We start from the raw sequence: 20,906 nt of genomic DNA, 5'->3' as shown, positions 1-20,906 counted from the left end.
AAAACTACTTGGTCATCTTTATGAGGTCACCAGGAGTCAAACTAGATTTGAAGGAGACTTGACTTTACTGTGCGCTTAATTTCCTTTCCTGAAATATGGCGTGCATTACTTCTCGTGAGATATGCATAAACTGGGATGAGTGCCAGGTCTTAAGAACTACAATGGATCCCTCATGTGCAGGATATTTCAGGTCTGCCCTACACCTTTTCCTTCAAAGGTCTAGATTGGCTGAATTGTTTTCTCCATCTATGTTAGGATAGAGTGCTAGAAATAAATAAACATAGAAAGAGATTTAGTAGGAGGGGGGATTAAAAAAAAAATCTTGGAAGAGGCTGCTATAAAAGATGAAGAAGAACCTGCTGCCCATCAAAACGGTGATGTTTAGGACAGGTATAGAAGCTCCATATAATAGCTGTCAAAATTTTTCTTCCAAATACACATAACGAATAGGTGACAATGTGACTAGCAAGCTATCATGCAGCATAAGGATTTTAAAAGTGCTAAGCCAAGAAGGAAAACTGAAATGAGAAGAAAGTGTTCCAGAGATTACAAAGAATCCAAATGTACAATTTGCATAACTTTCAACATTGAAATCCAAGCGCACTGTACTGTTTCCCTTTTTGTAATCCAAATACCGTATTTTTCGGGGTATAAGACCTTCCCCCTCCAAAAGGGGGTGAAAATTTAGGTGCGTCTTATACACCAAATGTAGCCCCACCCACCCACTGGCCCCCACCCTTTGGCCTCTGCCTCACAGCAGTGACCTCCTTGCAAGCAAGCGGTGACCTCCTTGCAAGCAAACAGAAAGAAAAACCAGCTCCTTTCAGCTTCAGCACAGCCTAATTAGCACAAGTTGATTGGATCAGCCTCCGAACTCTCAGCTGATTTGCTCTCAGCTGTTTTGTGCAGGGCTCTGCTGCTTGCTGCAAAGAGATAAATTGCTGGAGCAGATTTTTTTCCCCCTTGTGCTAATCAAGCTATGCTGAAAATGAAAATGAAAGTAAAGCAGGCTGTTTGCTGCAATGAGGCAAAATTGCTCAGAGGCAGAGGCAGAGGCAGAGGCAGAGGCAGATTTCTTTTTCTTCTTTTCCTCACCAAAAAAGGTAGGTGCGTCTTATACTCCGGTGCGTCTTATACTCTGAAAAATATGGTATAAGCCCAAGCACTTCATTACTAAAATCTGGGTGGAAGAACAAAATTGTAAAGATTAAAGGCATGGGTATTCCTTCCCCCACCCCAGCCCACTCCACTTGCCACCACAAAGTTGTTGTGACTTTAGTAATTGCACGTTTTGAATTTTGTTCTGCCTTTTCTGGTGTGTTGAGATTGTGGTGGATCATTCTGCCTCTGCTGAATTCCTGCTTTTTGAGAAGCTGGCAAGAAAAACAACAACAACCATAGACTTGAGCCAGATTTTATATTAAGAAATATAATAGAGTAACAGAAGAATACATCTATCTGGGTTGCTTATTATACAGCCTGTGTGGATTCCTTTCCGATGTATGCAGTGGTTTTACATCTCATCTCTTACTGTAGTGTTGATAGTAAAAGAAAAAAGAACAGTCCCATTTCTCTGAGCCTCGCCTTTACTTCTATGAGAGATGACCTCATAGATTTAATTGAGTGACACACCTTGACCAGTTCCAGACCTTCCTGCTTTCACAAGTCCAGGGAGACTGATTTCCTGAACAAGCAGAAAAATGATCGCAGGCAAAATGAAAAAGAAAGAAAGAAAAAAAATTGAATGTTGCAGCCATGCCAACTTGCCAAGCTAAACATTGCAGCAAATTCTTAAGCTGTTAGGCAATCTGCCCAAAGCCTCAGATGGCAAAATGAGAATTAATTTTCCTTCAAATAAACATTTCATAATATATTTAATCTTTCAGCACCGTAAAAGGAATATTAGTCAGTGTGGAGCTGAAATAAGCTTCAGCAGATTATTCGGGGGCTGAAATATTGGCGCTGTTTGTCTATTTTAGCTTTGTAACAATGTCCAAATGATGCGCTAAAGGTTGGCAGCATTCAAACATTGGAGTTGATTATAGTTTGTTATTACTGGGTAAAAAACCCACAACAGCTTACCCATGACCTGAAGAATCAAACAGTCACGTTGGGAAACCAGGACTCTACTATTCTTGTTAATTCTAATTTTATGCATCTCAGTGCAGCTAATGGTGCAACTGTAATGATATAAGGAGACACAAATTGGGCAGTAGTTACAGCCTGGTCAGGGAATAGAACAATCCTACGTTTGTCTAGTTTGAAATAAATCCTACGGAGTTCATGGGATCTAATTCATTTTAAGTGTCTGTGTACAGCAGAGGACCAATGCTAATAGAAATGGCTAGCAAGAGCACTGATTGAAAATCCATTCCAGAATACATAAACTTTTAACATCTACATGAAACTGCTGGAAGAGGTTATCCATAAGTATGGAGTATGCTAATAATACTCAGTTATATATCTCCACCCATAGCTAGATAGGTAATACAAGTTTGGTGCTAGCTGAGTGCCTAGAGATTATAAGGGTCTGGAAGGGGAGGAACTGGCTTCATCTCAACCCTGGAAAGATGGAGTGGCTTTGGGGCTTTGCTCAGGCTCAGGTGATATTTCATCTGACTTGGACAAGGTGGTACTCCCTTGGTTTGAGCTGGTATGCCATTTTAGGAGTCCATCTAAATTGCACATTTTAAATCCATAGTTCCTGCTTGAGGACCAGGTGACTAAGGGGAATCTTTGCCCAGATTTCTTTAGTGTTCCAATTGCATCATTTTCTGAACTGGGAGGCCTTGCTTTAGTCACTTCTTTGCAGAGGTGGGTTCTACTTACCTTTACTACCGGTTTGCAGCGGGAGCAAGTGCACGTGCGCAGATCACCCATGATGATGTTGTGGCAGGTGGGCGGAGCCTCCTGCCAGTTTTACTACCGGTTCTATAGAACCGGACCGAACCGGGAGCAACCCACCACGGCTTCTTTGGATTACTCCAATCCACTCTACATGGGACTGCCCTTGATGACCACATAGAAGTTACAACTGGTCCAGAATGCAGCAGCTTGTCAGTGATGGATGTCCCCAGGGTTATCCAAGTGACACCTCTGTTGGCTGCACTGCCTCTTGTTTCCTTCCAGATGCAATTCAAGGTGCTGGTTGCTACATTTAAAATCCTATATGGCACAGGGCCAGATTACCTGTGGGATAGCCTTTCTCTAAAGAAATCCACCCTTCCTATCAGATCAGATAGGGTGGGCATGCTCCTAATCCCTTACCCTAAATGTTACCATCTTATGGGATCTAGGAAGCATGCCTACCACATGCAATATCCCTACCCTTGAAATTTGGTAAGCCTCTACGGTCCTAGCTTTCCAAAAACACTTAATACCTGGCTTTCCCCCATGTGTTGGAATAGGGTAAAGTGGACAAGAGGATTTAATGGGGGGTGGCATGTGGAACTTGGGTGCCAGGTTTTTAATGTGTGTCTGTGAATACATACACAATTGATGTTGATTTAATTGTTGATTGGGAGCTACCCAGAGAATATATAAAATAGGTGGCTATATAAATATTTTAAATAAATAAAATATGTTTATTTAAACAAAGGTAAAAGTAAAGGTTCTCCTCGCACATATGTGCTAGTCGTTCCTGACTCTAGTGGGCAATGCTCATCTCCGTTTCAAAGCCGAAGAGTCAGCGCTGTCTGAAGACATCTCCGTGGTCATGTGGCCGGCATGACTAAACACCAAAGGCACACGGAACGCTGTTACCTTTCCACCAAAGGTGGTCCCTATTTTTTCTACTTGCATTTTTTACGTACTTTAGAATTGCTAGGTTGGCAGAAGCTGGGACACGTAATGGGAGCTCACCCCGTTATGCGGCACTAAGGATTTGAACCACTGAACTGCCGACCTTTCAATCGACAAGCTCATCGTCTTAGCCACTGAGCCACCTCATCCCTATTTATTTAAATAAGCTGTTTTAAGTTTGAAGCTTGCAAATTTATATTTCATTGTAACAAAGAGCTAAAACCAGAAATAGGCAGACAAGGAGTATGGCCTATTCAAGAATGTATTTGTATACCTGGGGAAAGGAAAATGTAAGTAATCTAGGCTAGCTGTGAGCAACTTTCTTCTTTAAGGCAGATGTTCCCGGGAGATTTAAGCACATACTGGACCCTCAGCTACTCTTGGTATCTTTTATTAAGGGAAAACACTGCATCAGTATATTGTGTTTGAGCAATAAACTGAACAACTTCAAATTTAGTTTGGTGTCTTTGCATATACAAAAATAGGAATATACTGTATAAGATGCTTTATATTGCTATATATAACAGCTATAAACAGTTTAAACTAATAGATCCTCTCTTTCCTCCCTCCCTCTCTCTCTCTCTCTCTCTCTCTCTCTCTGTGTATCAGGGGTTCTGACTGGATTGGGCGATCTGGTAGCGATTGTGGCAGGTGGTTCAGAGAACCGATAGCGATGGCGGCGCAAAGCACCGCCCACCCACCCGGGTGTCGTTACTTCCTGGTTTTAACCAGGAAGTAATGTGTTTTTTACCCTCTGCGCATGCACAGAAAGTTTTGTGCATGCACAGAGGGTCTGCACACGCATGTGTCTGCACGCGCATGTGACTGCGTGTGCACTTCCAAACTGGTAAGGAAGGTAAGTAGATTTCACTCCTGGTGTATGTGTGTGTATACATACATACATACATACATACATACATACATACATACATATATATATATATATATATATATATATATATATATATATGCACCATATTTTTTGGAGTGTAAGACGCACCTACCTTTTTTGGTGAAGAAAAGAAGAAAAAGAAATCTGCCTCTGCCTCCCAGCAATTTTGCCTTATTGCAGCAAAGAGCAAATAGCCTGCTTTACTTTCATTTTTATTTTCAGTTTAGCTTGATTAGTACAAGAAAAAAGAAATATGCTCCCAGCAATTTACCTCCTTACAGCAAGCAGCAGAGGCCCGCACAGCAATAGGCAATCGCAATCCCTGTAGCCTGAAACAACTGAGAGTCGGGAGGCCAATCCAACGGACAATCAACTTGTGCTAATTAGGCTGTGCTGAAGCTGAAATGGGCTGTTTCTTCTTGCTGCTTGCTGCAAGGAGGTAAATTGCTGGGAGGTAGAGGCCATAGGATGGGGGCCAGTGGGTCGGCAGGGCTACATTCAGTGTATAAGACATACCCAAATTTTCACCCCCTTTTAAGAGGGAAAAATGTGCATCTTATACTCTGAAAAATACGGTGTGTGTGTGTGTGTGTGTGTGTGTGTGTGTGTGTGTGTAGCTATTTATCTCTATTATCTCTTTTTCTCTCTCTTTCTCTCTCTCTTCCCCCCCTCTAGTTCAGACAGTAAAACTAGCTGTCCCATCCATTCCCTGATAACTGTTTCAATTGACCAACTGATTGATTGCCAAGGAATTAACTAACTGACAGCATGTTCATAGCCAGGCAACAAGGATGATCTGGGAATGGGACACCAAATGTCTATTTAAAAGGCATCAAATGAAGAAAATGGGGAATGTTTAGCTTAAAGAAGAAAAGTTGGAAGTGATACAACCTAATGCCAATTTCGGGTATCTGAGAGGTATCACACAAAGAACTCTGTGACATATCTGCATATCCCAGAGTGCAAGAGAAAGAATAATGAGTTATTTTTTAAAAAAGTTGTTAAAAGTTGTTACAGGGGGAAAAATGAGGTTCAGCTGAAGAATAATTTTCTCAGTGTTTGCTGTAAGTGCTGTAAGAAAGATCAGAAGTCATTTCATTCAATGTTTATTTTCCTTTTCTTTGTTACTGTACTTTCTGTTTTCTCTCTTCACTTTGGTTTTTGTTTTTTTTCATATTTCTGTTTTAACTGTTTGAAAACACTCTAATATAAATTCTAAGAATTATTTCCTCAGTTATAGGCTGTGTGTTCAGGCAGAAATCTGACCTCCATCTTTTTGCTATTTGTAATTAATTTTAATTAATTATATGTTCAGCTGGAGGTTGGATCTGATGACCTAAATGGTTATTTCACCTCTATACCTCTACCTACACTTACCTTGCTTTTCCCACTCCAGATTTACACACCTGGATTTTTACTCTCACTTTGATTTCCTGAGTGACAGCTTGCTTCATCCATCAGTCACTTGAAACCTTTGGCTGCTGCCAGACTTAAAACCTCAAGGAAAGAATATGATGTCAACAGCTTGCTAGCAATACTTCTTTTGTGCAACATACATATCTTGGTTCTCCTTCACATCCAGTTATGGAATTGTAACTCCGCTACTAGTTCTCCACTCCTACTCCTCTATTTAAGTAACACTCTTTTTAACAAATCACTGAGTGTTCTTAAAATATCTTTAAAAGGGAATAACTTGAATTGGCAAAACTGCATTTCCAGACATGCCAATATCTCCCATGACAAAGATCTTTTACTGGTCAAAGGCTACACAGAGAAATATTTACAAAGATTTGTCACTATTTTGAGTCAGGCCAGTCCTAAAAAGAAATCATTCATGCCTTTTAAAAAAAGAAACATAATCGGAACCAAAGTAGCACTTGCAAGCCATTTCTAGGTCATGGAATAAATTTGAAAATAAAAAGACATAAACTTAAACATATTAGTGTAGAGCTGGGTTCCTAATACAATTTATAGATAGATGATAGAGAGTTAGAGAGAGACAGACAGACAAACAGGAGAGAGAGGGAGGGAGAGAGTAAAGGCTTACCCTGTTCAGTTTATACATATACATATACATATACATATACATATACATATACATATACATATACATATACATATACATACACATACACATACACATACACATACACATACACATACACATACATACCATACCATACCATACCATACCATACCATACCATACCATACCATACCTTGTGCTTTCATTCTAGGAGGCTGTAAGTAATAATCTCCCTTTCCCTTCACTTCAAATTATATTTGCTACCCTGAGAGTATTAACTGCTTAATGATACCAATGGAGGCGAAACTCAACAGTTGTCATCACTGAAATATTATAATTCAGTCCTGTTGGTAGTTTATACTTAACTGAAATATTTCATAACCACTAAATTTGAACATATGGGACTCCTGCTGAGGAACTTCCCATTTTATGTCACCAGTTTCAGTAGAGTATGCTTTTGAAGCAACTGGCAGAAGGGAGGTGCACTACTGAAATGCTTCATGATATATGTGTTTATGTATAAAAATTATAAATCTGTGTTGTCTTTCCTTTTAAATAGGATTTTCAGTCACTACATTTAAAAGAAAACTATTTAAGAGCATATGTATTATATTTTGATTGCTATTATATGTTATAGTTTTGCTATTACAATGTTATACACAGTATATGTCTCTTAGAATTCTAAATTATGCTTGGCAATTAATTGCCTAAATTAAGATTATCAATAATTTGAATTTCAAATTCCTAATTATTTATTGATTTATTATCTGAAAGAGGCTTCTGTTATTCTTAGGGTGCTTCAAGTTTTCTTTTGAATTTCTCTTGATAGTGTTTTGTGCTTATTTTATGATTCATGCATGTTTGTCCATCACTCTGAAGCCTTCTTACTGCCCACAACTTTCAATCTAAGAAATTCCAAAGATATTTCCCCATAATACTTTATTTTTAAGATTTAGTTGAATCTGAGAGAAACCGGAAGTGTTGCGGCGAGACCGGCTGGAAAAATAGTGGGCTCTGACAAGCTCCGCGAAAATCCATCCGGACAAACTGCTGTCGGGGGAAAAACCATCCTGTACGGATGGTGAAGAAGAAGAGATGTCTTGGACAAACAAGAGGAACTAACAAGTTCCTTGAAAGGTCAGAGGCAACTCTTCGGACCAGTAGTGGGGGTGGCAGCCATTGTAAAATGACCGCTCTGAAGCTGGGGCAACTGGACTAAGTTTTTGTGCAGGAGCAGTGTTTGAATGGAGTGCTAGTACCGGGTGAGTGATTGGCCAACTCACAGGTAAAAGAAAATTTCGAATTAGAACATTAAAAGGTGTCCCGGAGCTGAAATGAGTAGCTAATTGGGATTTGGGAAATTCTATGGAGGGAGAAGAACAAAGAAGAGGTTAAAATACCAAAGCCCAAGAAAACTTTCATATTTACAATTGGATTTGGAGAAACTAAAAATAACAAAAGAAAAGAACCCAAGGAAAAGTAATTTTTATGTGATTTAAAACATTTTTTGACAGATTTGACATTTAGTTGGTTTGAGAATATTGTGGATTTTTTTTTTTTAAATTTTGATTTATATGCCGCCCTTCTCCGGAGACTCAGGGCGGCTTACAATGCGCTAAGCAATAGCCTTCATCCTTTTGTATATTTATACAAAGTCAGCTTATTGCCCTCACAACTGGGTCCTCAATTTACCTGCCTTAGAAAGGATGGAAGGCTGAATCAACCTTGAGCCTGGCGAGATTCGAACCTGCAGTAATTGCAGGCAGCTGGTCTTAATAACAGGGTGCTTTAGACCACTGTACTACCAAGGCTCCTTGGTAGTATTGGATTTGAGAGAGACATCTGCTGGAAGAAAGAGAGTACTGCAATATTTGTTGGGAGATAGAAGAGAAAGTACATCTGTGACCTTGACTACTGAAAGATAATTTGGAAACTGTGAGAACTTTTTAGGAGTATTTGTCTTTCTACATTGCTTGGTTTTGATTCTCAATGGCTGTGGAAGATAACAAATCTTTAACTTGGAGTGGACTGGATAAATATTTGAATTGGACATTATTTGAAAACAAAAAGAGACTATATGGATTTTAAGTTTTAATTAAAAGTGATATAACTCAAAAGTTTTAACAATTTCTTAAATTGGCAATATGGAGTCTTGGATGTGTGAGGAATTAATTGAGATATTTAAAAATATGTGTGACTCACTAAAGGGTAATGAAAAGTCAGAAATTTTGTTGGAACACACAGAACAGGAAAAAGGTGGTAAAAGAGAGCATAAATATGGAGCAAGAAAATAATATTGAAGGAAAAGGAATTGAATGCAAAAAGCAGTTAGATTATTTCACTGGGATTTACAGTGACAAAAAAAGAGTGGATAGGGGGGAACATCCCCCAAAAAAGAATCAATCAAAGGGTAAAGAGGGAAATAGTGGAAAGAGATTAGGAGAAAGCTTGGGGAGAACTATTTGAATAATATATCTAAAAGTGAGAAAAAGGATTCAGAAGAAAAGATATAATAAATATATAAAAAAAAGAAAGGAAAAGGATAAAAGAAGAAAACTATCAAGAAGTGGAAGTTTGGAGAGACAAAGAGAAAATGGTTAAAGAAGGGAAGATTAGTGGAAAGGAGAGGGAAATAAGGTACATATTAGTAGATTTAAGGGAACTGTATTAATATTAATTGTGGATGGTCAACTAAGTTAAAGAGTTTTAATGTAAGATTTGAATATGATGATGTATATTGCTTATAGTAAAACAGAATAGCAGATGAAATGTGAAATGGCAATTTGATTTAATTTTGAAGACAATTTAAATTCAGAGACAAAGTTGAAATGTTAAAAAGTGGGATGGGGATTTTGAGAAATATATTCTGTAATGGAGAAATAAGATAATTAATTGATGTTATTGTAAGAGATTAGGAATTAAGGGTGGATAGTGATACTGTTTATGTATTAAGAAGACATTAAGGTAATGAAATATGGAAAAAGAATATTATGGCTGAAACCGGAAACATGTAAAATGGACTTGAAAAAAAAAGAACAATATGGCAGAAGCAAAATGTAACAAGATGTGGTGAAAATGATTAATTTGTGATAAAGAATTATATAAAAGAGATGAATATGGAAAAAGTGGGAAGATTGGAATAGATTATAAAGATTAATATATATCTATATAAGATGTATAAGATGTGACCCAATCAACACTCTGTTCATAAAATATGTATGATGAAAGAAAACTTCTAATAAAACTTGTTTACAAAAAAAAAAAAAAAAATTGAATCTAAATCTGAGATTGTGTGGGAAGCCAGAGAACCTTGGACAGAGGATTATACAAAAAAGGGCATATCATTCACACCAGTGGTGGGTTTCAAAAATTTTTACTACCGGTTCTGTAGGTGTGGTTTGGTGGGCGTGGCATGGCTTGGTGGGTGTGGCTTGGTAGGCGTGGCAGGGAAAGGATACTGTAAAATCTCCATTCCCTCCCCAATCCAGGGAAAGGTTACTGCAAAATCCCCATTCCCTCCCAATCAGCTGGGACTTGGGAGGCAGAATATAGATAGAGGCGGGGCCAGTCAGAGTTTTTACTACCGGTTCCTTGAACTACTCAAAATTTCCGCTACTGGTTCTGCAGAACTGGTCAGAACCTGCTGAAAACCACAGGATTCACACAGGACCCTTAGCAAAAACATTGCTAAATGAATGAAACCTCCACAAACCATTCATACCTCTAAAAGAAATGTGGAGAGCAAATTCATTCTTACTATCAAAAAACATATGGTAGAATAAAACATTTACTAATCCTAAATATACTTCTAGAATATCAGTCCCAATGTACTCAGAAAGGTACAGTCTGAAAAACAAAATGTGCTTTGGATTGAGTTGTGAAGAATATAAAAAATGAATGTTCCATAGAGAATGACTAAAGCATAATCTGAAATATGAAGTACCAGTTTATCATGAAGTTGGATTTGTGAAACAGAAAACCCATGAGTAGAAAATACACATAACTGGAACTGTGTTTTTAATTATACAGTACAAATAACTGGAACTATGTTTTTAATTATACACTAGAAAAATATTTCTAGGCATAATGCAGACACCTTAGGGATTTGCAATTTATGGATGGAGGTGGCAGACTTACACAGTAAACCTCAATAATTGAAGATGTTGACCAGTTCCACAAGTTTTGATGGGCAGTTCATTTTGCAAATTTGCAAAGAAATACTCAGCCAAATGCTTGCTCAGTCTACAAAAATATTTGACACCGTTTCATAATATTGAAAGAGATATCAACTAGCAAATGTAACCGTGCTACTGTCTCTATGGAAAACAGCAATGCATTTCGTCAGTGTCACTGTTGCAAACATTCTACAAAGAAAGGGTTATTTAAGCTTCCCCAAGATAAAATAGTATTACACTTCAGGATGGGTGGGTGGATGGGGAATAAAAAAAAAAACTTTAAAAACAAGGAAACAAAAATCTTTCAAGGGAAACACATTTATTATGGACTAAGGGCTCGTAAGCACAACAATAAAATGCATAGACCTGTAATTATTAATAAAACTTTATAAAAATGCAACAACATTACATAAAATACATTATTATTGTTACTAGTACAGATAGAAGTGGTAACCATCACAATTTGTGCTAAACTTCAATGACGGGTAGCACTAGGGGTGAAATCCAGCAAGTTCTGACAGGTTCGGAGAACTGGTAGTGGAAATTTTGAGCAGTTCAGGGAACCGGTAGCAGAAATTTTGAGTAATTCAGAGAACCGGCAAATGCCACCTCTGGCTGGCCCCAATGTGGGGTGGGAATGGAGATTTTGCAGTATCCTTCCCCTGGAGTGGGGATGGAATGGAGATTTTGCAGTATCCTTCCCTTGCCACACCCACCAAGCCACACCATGCCCACCAAGCCAAGTCCACAGAACCGGCAGTAAAGAAATTTGGATTTCACCAATGGGTAGCACAAAAAATAGCACAAAATCAGGCAACCTGGAAAATATATCAATGTTCTGGTCAGACAGAAGCAGTGACAGATATACATTGTGCTTTCTATCAGCATAGTTGTTTTTGTTGTTGTTGTTGTTGTTGTTGTTGTTGTTTTCAAATGGGAAAAATATGTATCTTTCTTGATTCACTATAGTGAAAGCAACAAAGGAACATATTGCTTAGGGATTCCAGAAACCCAAGTCCACATGGTCATAAGCGCTGCTAAAAAGAAATGTTTTTATACCAGCCCCACAAAACTGCAGAGGGTAAAACATCAAATTAGCCAAAGAGAAAGCCCTCCAAAATTTTAGAATTAGCACTGAAGAGAGATAAGACTATGGCTCATGCCCATTTGAGAAGGCTATATAAACTATACAGTTGGACTGGTTTGACAATCAATATCTTGGAGTCTAAGTGAACAGTCACTTAAATATGAGCCAGCAGTGTGCAGCAGCCATCAAAAAGACCAATGTTCTAGACTGCAGTATTCTAGACTGCATTTGTTGTGACCCCGACTCCCGAGCCTGTCCTAACAGAGGAAGAGGACTCAGAGGGTGATGGGGAGGAACTGATAAGGCCTCCCTCTCCAGGACCCTCCTCTCTGGCAATGCCTCAGGTTCCATCCAAAGGCCAAGAGAAACAGCCTGGGATATGCCAAAAGGAAAGCATATCGGAACAACAACACATAGGGAGCGAGGATGATGAATCCTGGCTTGATCCCAGGCAGTGTCAGAGGGAGAAGCGTGTGCAGCAACGAAAGAGGTGTGGGAGGGCCAGAGATTGAGCTGAGTCACTGAGCCACACCCCACAAGGAATAAAAGTGGGTGTGATTGCTCTTCAGGCTTTGTGACGGTCAAAGTTAAAAACCTGAGTGTCACATCGCGTTACCTGAAATCTGGCTTGTACATATTTGGATTGGACCTTGGCTAACTCTTGCTCCGTGGATTACTTTTTGCTACTGAACCAGACTGAGGATAAACTCTCTCTTGCTTACTGTGAGTGAAAACTGACTTGGCAGGCATTTCGCAGTTTACTGCAAAAACTCTTATCTGCAAGAGTTTCTAGTCTGATTGCTTAATAAAATCTTGGCAGGCGTGCCTGGTGGTGTGTTTGCCTCTGTGGGGAAGGGGGACAGAACAGCATTAAAAGAGGGATAGAATCAAGATCATGTGAAGTATTACTGGTAGTACCACTTTACAAAACCTTAGTAAGACAACACTTGGAATACTGAATCCAGTTTTCGCCAAATAAAAAAGATGCCGAGACTATGGTTAGAGTGCAGAAAAGAGCAACAAAAATGATCAGGGAGTTTGAAGCCAAAACATATAAAGAATGGTTGAAAGAATTGTATGTTTTCTAGTCTAGTGAAAAGTAGGATTCGGGGAGACATGATCACCATATTCCAATATTGCAATACTGCCACAAAGATGAGGGGGTCAAACTATTTTTCAAAGCACCAGTAGGCAAGACAAGGAACAATGGATGGAACTTAAACAAGGAGAGAAGCAACCTAAAGCTAAGGAGAATGATCCATTGATCATTCTTGGTGGCGCAGTGATTAGAATACAGTATTACATGCTAACTTTGCCCATAGTCTGCAGTTTGAGCTTGATGGGGCTAAAGGTTGACTCAGCCTTCCATCCTTCCAAAGTCAGTAAAATGAGGACCCAGATTGTTGATTTCAATATGCTGACATTGGAAACTGCTCAGAGAGTTCTGTAACATATTATAGAGTGGTATATAAACCTAAGTGCTAATGCTATTGCTAGAGTTTTTGCCATACCTCTCCCTTGGAAAAACTGATTTGAAATCCACAAAGGATGCAAAAAAAAAAAAGGATGCCTTTGAATGGTGAAGTGTATTTTTCAGCTAATGGTGCAAGACCAGACAGTGGTCTAAAGTTGAACCTTTATAATCAGGGGGTTTTTTTGTGCAGAGATCATTTAAAAGAGGCCTAAGAGATTTTAGGTAAAATAATAAATCATTAAACTAATTATTTATAATTTTTATAGAGCTTTGGCTTTGTAATAAAATACTAGTCTACTCAACATGTCTTTCTGATGTATAGCTGTGGGCTGAAATTCAAGTACTAATGCTGTATGGGGTGGTAGATCAAGGGGATACCTTCTTTTATATACAAAATTGGGCTCACAAGTATAGCTAGAGGCCAGAAAGAATTATTGCACTAAATGTTTTCTGTATTGGCTCCAAACTAAACTACTATATTATCCTGGAAATAGAATTTGGTATGGACTGTGTCTTTGCCAATATCCAAGGAAAAGTCTAATAAATGTTAAAAAGCATTCTCCAGATGTGAGAAAGTCTTACAAGACCAATATTAAGAAAGTATAATTTTGGACAACTAGCAGGAAAAAGAGTTCTAATGGTGGCTTTTATTAAACTATAAAATAATCCTTTTTAAGTATTTTCACCACTTGCACTCTTAAACATGAGACTAGACAAAGTTCCAAATTACTCTTAAGGGATTATGAAAAAAAAATAATATGTTGGCCAAAGACCATATATTTTAACAATTTGAATCCATTTTCCTCGTCTCTACTTTCAGCCAAAAAGAAATGTACATACAGCCAGCATATGGATTAAATATTTGTTCATTTATCATATCAACACCTCACTCCCATTGACCTTATTTTAGGAAGATAAGATACCGGGAATCAAGGTAAATGACTGATCCTAGAGCATGTACTAATGTAATTCAGGAAATACTGTCATGACAAAATCAGATCTTAGGTTTCTCTGGGGGATGCAAACAAAATTCATGTTTAAGGTCAACATAGAAAGATAACCCACTGTGGAATTCTATCTGATGACTAGAACAGAAAAGTGAGCAAATATATTTTCCTGGAGAGGATATTCTAGGCATAGCATAAGTTTCTTGACAGTTGAGTGTGTGTATCCCATTCAAAAAGGCCTTGATTTCTACAACTTTTAATTGCCAACTTTGAAGAATATAATTTGATTTTGCAAATAGTATCCAACCTCTCATTTGTCAAGTGAAATGATAGCTAGGTTACTTCAGGGGATAAGCTATTATCTATCATGGTCAAAGACACCAGTAATGCTGGTTGGAAACTTAGAAGACTAATAACAAGGCTATGGTCCAAAACAAGTAGGTATTTTGATTCCAGGGATATAAACAAGATTAGAGAGAGATCAGACAGAGGCTCAGATCAAAGGCAGCAATCAGAATAAAAAATAAAAGTAGAGCTCTTCCCAGGGAGTGGGAAATATATGCCATTCCAGATGTTTTTGAACACCAGTTCATAGTAACTCCAGACATATCATCTATAGTGAGGGATCCTGGGAGTTGTAGTTCAACAAATCTGGAAGGTCACTGCTTCCCTGCTTCTGAACTAGTTTTCAAGTTACAGCCTGAAAATAGCAGGGAGAAAAGCATGTGTAAAACAAAAATATGTATGGTGATTTTCTTGTCTGAAGGACATTTTAATGGAAGGGAGTCATTAATGCAACTTGGGTTGGTAAGGTAAGTGTTTCATGGAGCCTTATGAAGGCAGATGATAAACCCCAAAGCATGAAGGGGGAAAGCAAAAGTGAATATTTTGCACTTGGCTCAGAAACAAATTGGTGTATTTTCTAGGGATTTAAAGAATATGATCTGAGCAGGAGCCACCCATCAAAATTAGGTTAATTAATTAATTAATTAATTAATTCACCCAATTTTTTAATTAATTAATTAATGCCTTTCAAAAATTCATTGGTTATTGTGCTGTCCTGAGATTCTAAAGACAATATAAAATGTTGCAACTAATTCTGATAATGAAGAAGAGTGTTGAATGGAGCAAGTGGCAAGTTGTGATTTTGTATAAGGGCAGTTGGTAAATAAGCAAAACTAGAAAGTGAAATGATCAGAATCAACTAAGCCACCTTTGTGGCATCCGAGAACAGAAATAATTATTACAAATTAACAACAAAACTGTTATTAAAACAGACAGAAACACAAACAGTATTTTGAAAACTTGGATTCTACTATTTGTTAACATGTGTTAACTTAAATGGTTTAACTTAAAACTTAGTGTGCTGATTCAGTCAACTTCTCTATAGAATTTTTGAAGTTTATTGTGTTGTCCTTTTCTCACCGTCTTCTCCCTTTCCTAAAAGAAGTAGGATTAGGGAGATTATACATATATCTACCGGCATATATGTTTATATATTTTTCTCTCTGTGTGTCTCTGTCTCTCTCATATGTCTAATCTATCTATCATCTATCATTTATCTATCTACTTATCACATACAGACATCTACATCTAAAATTTATATACACACACATACACATATACACATATATGTACATATATACATACACATTCTCATTCCCACACATACATATTATATGTACAGTATATGATAAACCTCTTGAAAATATCTGCCTGAAAGTTGGCTGGGTTAAAAGAGTCTAAAACATCTTTAGCCAACCCTGCTACGCCTACCTCATTGGCCCATATGTAAGCTGCTTCAAATCTACTTACCTTCCCTACCAGTTCGGAAGTGCATGCGCTGCTCCACTTGCGTGCATGCATCACGTACACACTTGGACCCTCTGCGCATGCGCAAACCCTTCTGCTCATACATAGAGGGTAAAAAACAGGTTACTTCCTGGTTAAAACCAGGATGTAATGATGACCGGGCGGATGGGCGGAGCCTCGCACCACCATCGCTACTGGTTCTCTGAACCACCTGCCACCATCGCTACCGGTTTGGCTGAACCGGTCTGAACCGGGAGCATTTCACCCCTGACTTTATCATCCCTACAAACCATTCATGCAAACCATTCTTGCTTCTATCATGTCCTTGTGCTACTTTTTTGTTTTCCTTTGTTGTTAAATATGATCACTAATGTATCTAATATGGATTCCTTATCTTGTTTAGGAAAACCTATTCTGAATCCAAACTGCTGCCAAGTAACATCTCAGAAGATCCCTCATGGTCCTGCACTGGAGGCAGAAAATGAGCTGTAGAGTTTAGTGCCATCTGCCCAGCAAGCCTTCAGCTGTAACTTGATATCCTCTCCCACCAGTCTCTTTAATTCTTCCTATTAAAATCAATAGGTGCGTATCTTGTCTTTAATGTGAGGCAAAGCAATATAAATTATTTTATGGTGCTGATTTAATTTTTTAAAAATTATTTATTTATTCACAAGGTTGTGTATCATCGGTCTTGAGAAAATGCCTCTAAATAAATAAATGCAGTCAGCAAGTAGTAATAGCAATAGACTTACATACTGCTTCATAGTTGAACAGAACAGAACAGAACAGAACAGAACAGAATAGAATGGAAACAAGAGTTTTACAGCATTCTCTAAGTGGTTTACAGAATCCGCATATTGCCCGCAACAATCTGAGTCCTCACTTTATTAACCTCAGAAGGATGGAAGACTGAATCAACCCTGAGCCATTTAAGATTGAACTGCTGGCAGTGGGCAGAGTTAGTCTGCAATGTTGCATTCTAACCGCTGCGCCGCCACAGCTCTTCAGTAGTGTACGCACTTGGCAAGAGTTGGACTAGCAGGATTGCATTTCTAGGTTCACTTACCTAGAAATAAACCATATTTAACTGAGCAAGGATGACTTGGAGGCAAACATCTATAGAACTGGAATAATACGTTACTTTTGGCAAAATTATATTTAACATTATTAACATTGGCCTTAAAATTATTATGACTATTATCATTCTCCTACTCCTAAAGGATTGATATGAATTCTTTAAAGTGTTTCACTGAATCATCTTCATTTAACGACCCCATAATCCCTTGCAGGGTGGAGTCTGGGCAACTGAATGGTGTGTAAAACAGAGTGTTTTAATGGCCGGATGCCCTTCCTGTTGCCAATGTGGAGCTTTGTTAGCACATAAATTCTCAGTGTGCCCAGAGAGAGAAATATCTGCCTCTACCTAGAATCGAACTCACAGCCTCCTGATTGTGGGGCGAGAGCTCCACCTCTAGGCCACTGTACCACTCCAAAGTGTTTCACTGAACGATCAGCATTTATTTGCAAGTACAGGTACTCCTCAACTTACAATTACAATTGGGACCAGAAATTTGGTTTTAAATTATTGTTGTCATACGGCAAGGCACCTACATGTGCCCAGACTCCATTTTATAACTTTTTCCTTATGAAGATCATTAAGCAAGTCATCAGAGTCCTTAAGCCAACATGCAGTCGTTATGCAAACTACATGATCGTAAGCATGAATCCATTTTATCCAGTGGGCATCTTTTTGCTGGAACATGGCAAAACATGATAACGTGACCATGTGATGCTCCACCTCATTGTAAATACAAGCCGGTTACCAAGCACCCAAAATGTGATCACATGAGTGAGAGAATAATGCTGCAGTCTTAACATCAAGGACTGGCCATAAGTAACCTTTTTCTAGTCCATAGTAACTCTGAACAGTGATCAAGTGACTAGTAGTAAGTAAAGAACTACCTCTACTTCAAATGTTTAACATTCCAAAAGATCAATTTAAGTTCTAAAAATGGTCAGGGTTCAGCTGATTTCATCACAAATACAATATATCTATAGGATAAGCAAAAAGGTGCACAGATTCCTAAATCCATTATTTCTGTATGACCTTGTTTTAATGGATTAACCGTTTTGTTAAGGAATTTTCCTTGAGTCAGAAAGGTGTAGAAATTTACATCAGTTGTGTAAATGATTCTTAATTTATGTTAGGATGCCATACACATCATTTGTATTCTTTGCATTTAAATGATATAAATTGCAACATAAATATGATTTCTGCTGCATGATGTCCATTCCGTTTAAGTCCAATTTTTTAAAAAAGGTTCACGGCAGATAGCAGAGCCTTTTACAGTCTGATTTTGTCTAGCAGGTTTTTCCTTAATAGTTAAAAGAAATGCAGGGGAATTAAAATTCTTGAATAATATTACTATTTTACCACTGGCTTTTCAATTTAGGGAAAGATAATCTGAAAAATGATGATGGCATCAGAAGTAGGTTGATATTGTAAAAGCTATTATCACAATAAAATTATACTGAGAAACAAAAGGCATACCTGTGAATGTATTTTTTTTTAAATGATGTTGTTCAAAAATTTGGCTGTTAAAAACATGACTGCTATGTTTCCATCAAATGCATCACTATCCCTAAAACATCTGTAGAAGCCTGATGTATGTTACCGTATATTGATTTAATTAATATTTCAAATCTTTTCATGAGACTCTGAAATGTACAGATTTACTATGCATTTTTCATGAGTTTTTATATTATACATCTATCTTTAAAAAAAAAACTCAGCGTTTTATAGCTGTCCAATTACTTACAAATAATTAATGCTGCTAAAGATCATTGCAAATGAATGTCTTACTGAGAAGCTGCATTTGTAGATACCATTTTCAATTCACAATATACTGTATGATTAACTATTTTGCTATTTTCTTTTATTAGGAAGGTACAATTAGTGATGGTTTCTGGATGTATGGACATTGTGAAAACATAAATTTATGCACATCATGTGATGAATTGCACAAAGGTCAGGATATTTTATATTTGTAAATAGTTTTATGTGGAGTAAATCTTATATGGACAAAAATGGACTTTCATCATAATGGAGTAAATTATGGAGTAGACATAAATCTAAGATTCCATGATCCTAGCTAACATTAACTCAAATACTTTGGCCACCTAATGAGAAGGAAGGACTCACTGGAGAAGAGCCTAATGTTTGGAAAGATTGAGGGCAAAAGAAGAAGGGGACGACCGAGAATGAGATGGCTGAATGAAGTCACTGAAGCAGTCAGCGTGAGCTTAAATGGACTCCAGAGGATAGTAGAGGACAGGAAGGCCTAGAGGAACGTTGTCCATGGGGTCGCAATGGGTCGGACACGACTTCGCAACTAACAACAACAAGCTAACTTTACTGCTACACCATATTTGCAACAACTAAATATGTAATCATTTGTTAAGTCTTTGGCCAATTAATTCTATTGACTGCAAGAATAATGAATAAATCTCTCCTTTTCTCTAAGATTTTTACTCTCTCCAACATATACATTGAACAATGTAGAAGCTATATTGGTTTTGATTTTACAATCATTCAGTATGTTTTTCACAGTATAGCCATTATGATTATGTGATTCAGACAGACTATATGGGTCTTCTCGAAGACAAAAATCAGCGGGATGGGAAATACCCTCGATAATCTTCCCTACATTTTTGCAATATGTACATTCTTTTCCCAGTGCTGGAAGATTAACACAACAGGAATCAGCTCTTATGCTGTTTTAAAGGGCCATGAATAAATAGGGAGAGGTTGCCTCTTAAAAGCAATCTAGTTCAATAGTGTCTGAAATATCTCACCAAGATGGAAATTGGTATGCATGAAAGGTGAAAGATTTTCAGAGGTTATTTCTGCTGATTGATTGTGTGTCATCAAGTTGATGTTGACTTTTAGTGACCACGTAGGTGGATTTTCTCCAAACTCATCTACCCTCTCATTTGGTCCTTCAGATCTTCCAATGAGTCACCCATCACCACTATAATTGACACCATGTCCTTACTGCCGGTCACTGTCTTTTTTTCTTCACTTTCCTAGTATTACAAACTTTTCAAGAAAGCTCGGATTTTATTTCTAGAATTTGAGAAGTGCCATGTTTTAAAGAACAAAACTGAAAGAAGAGTTTGTAATCTGGAGGATTTGAAATCAATGGATGCAATGAAAAAGAATTATCTTTTTCTGCTCTGGAATATTATGTCCTTTATAGATACACTGCATTAATTAGATCTTATGATTAAAGCCTCTATATTTTATATATAGGCTGTATAATTAAGGGTGGCACAGTAGCTCAGTGGTTTAGATGCTGAGCTTATAAACTGGAAAGCTGACAGCCCAAATTTGAGACCTGAGCACCATGCAACGGGCTGAGCTGCCATCCTCGCCCTAGCTCCCGCCAAATTATCAGTTTAAAAGCATGTAAATGTGAGTAGATAAATGGGTAAGTGGGAAGGTAACAGCATTCCATGACATCATGCTGGCCACATGACCATGCAAACATCTTCAGGCAGCGCTAGCTCAATGGCCTTAAAACAGAGATGACACCAGCCCCTATAGTGATGACTAGCAAAGTAAAATCTGCAGGGACTCTTTTATCTTTATATAATAATTAATATTTGGTCCTTATACATTTCTGTTCGTTAA

The 20,906-nt window shown here is 37.8% G+C and overlaps 1 long non-coding RNA gene across 1 annotated transcript; it reads left to right on the top strand.

Annotated features, from left to right (window-relative positions):
* The first annotated feature begins 49 nt into the window (after positions 1–49).
* LOC117677343 (uncharacterized) lies at positions 50–16,802 on the top strand. Its single transcript, XR_004594756.3, has 2 exons — positions 50–190; positions 16,617–16,802. It is a non-coding gene; the product is annotated as an uncharacterized LOC117677343 (long non-coding RNA).
* Positions 16,803–20,906: the final 4,104 nt, after the last annotated feature.

The sequence above is a fragment of the Pantherophis guttatus genome, chromosome 3, assembly GCF_059756535.1.
Source record: "Pantherophis guttatus breed Tessera chromosome 3, ASM5975653v1, whole genome shotgun sequence".
In the NCBI taxonomy this organism is placed as follows: domain Eukaryota; kingdom Metazoa; phylum Chordata; class Lepidosauria; order Squamata; family Colubridae; genus Pantherophis; species Pantherophis guttatus.
This window is presented reverse-complemented; position numbering and strand designations above follow the sequence as displayed.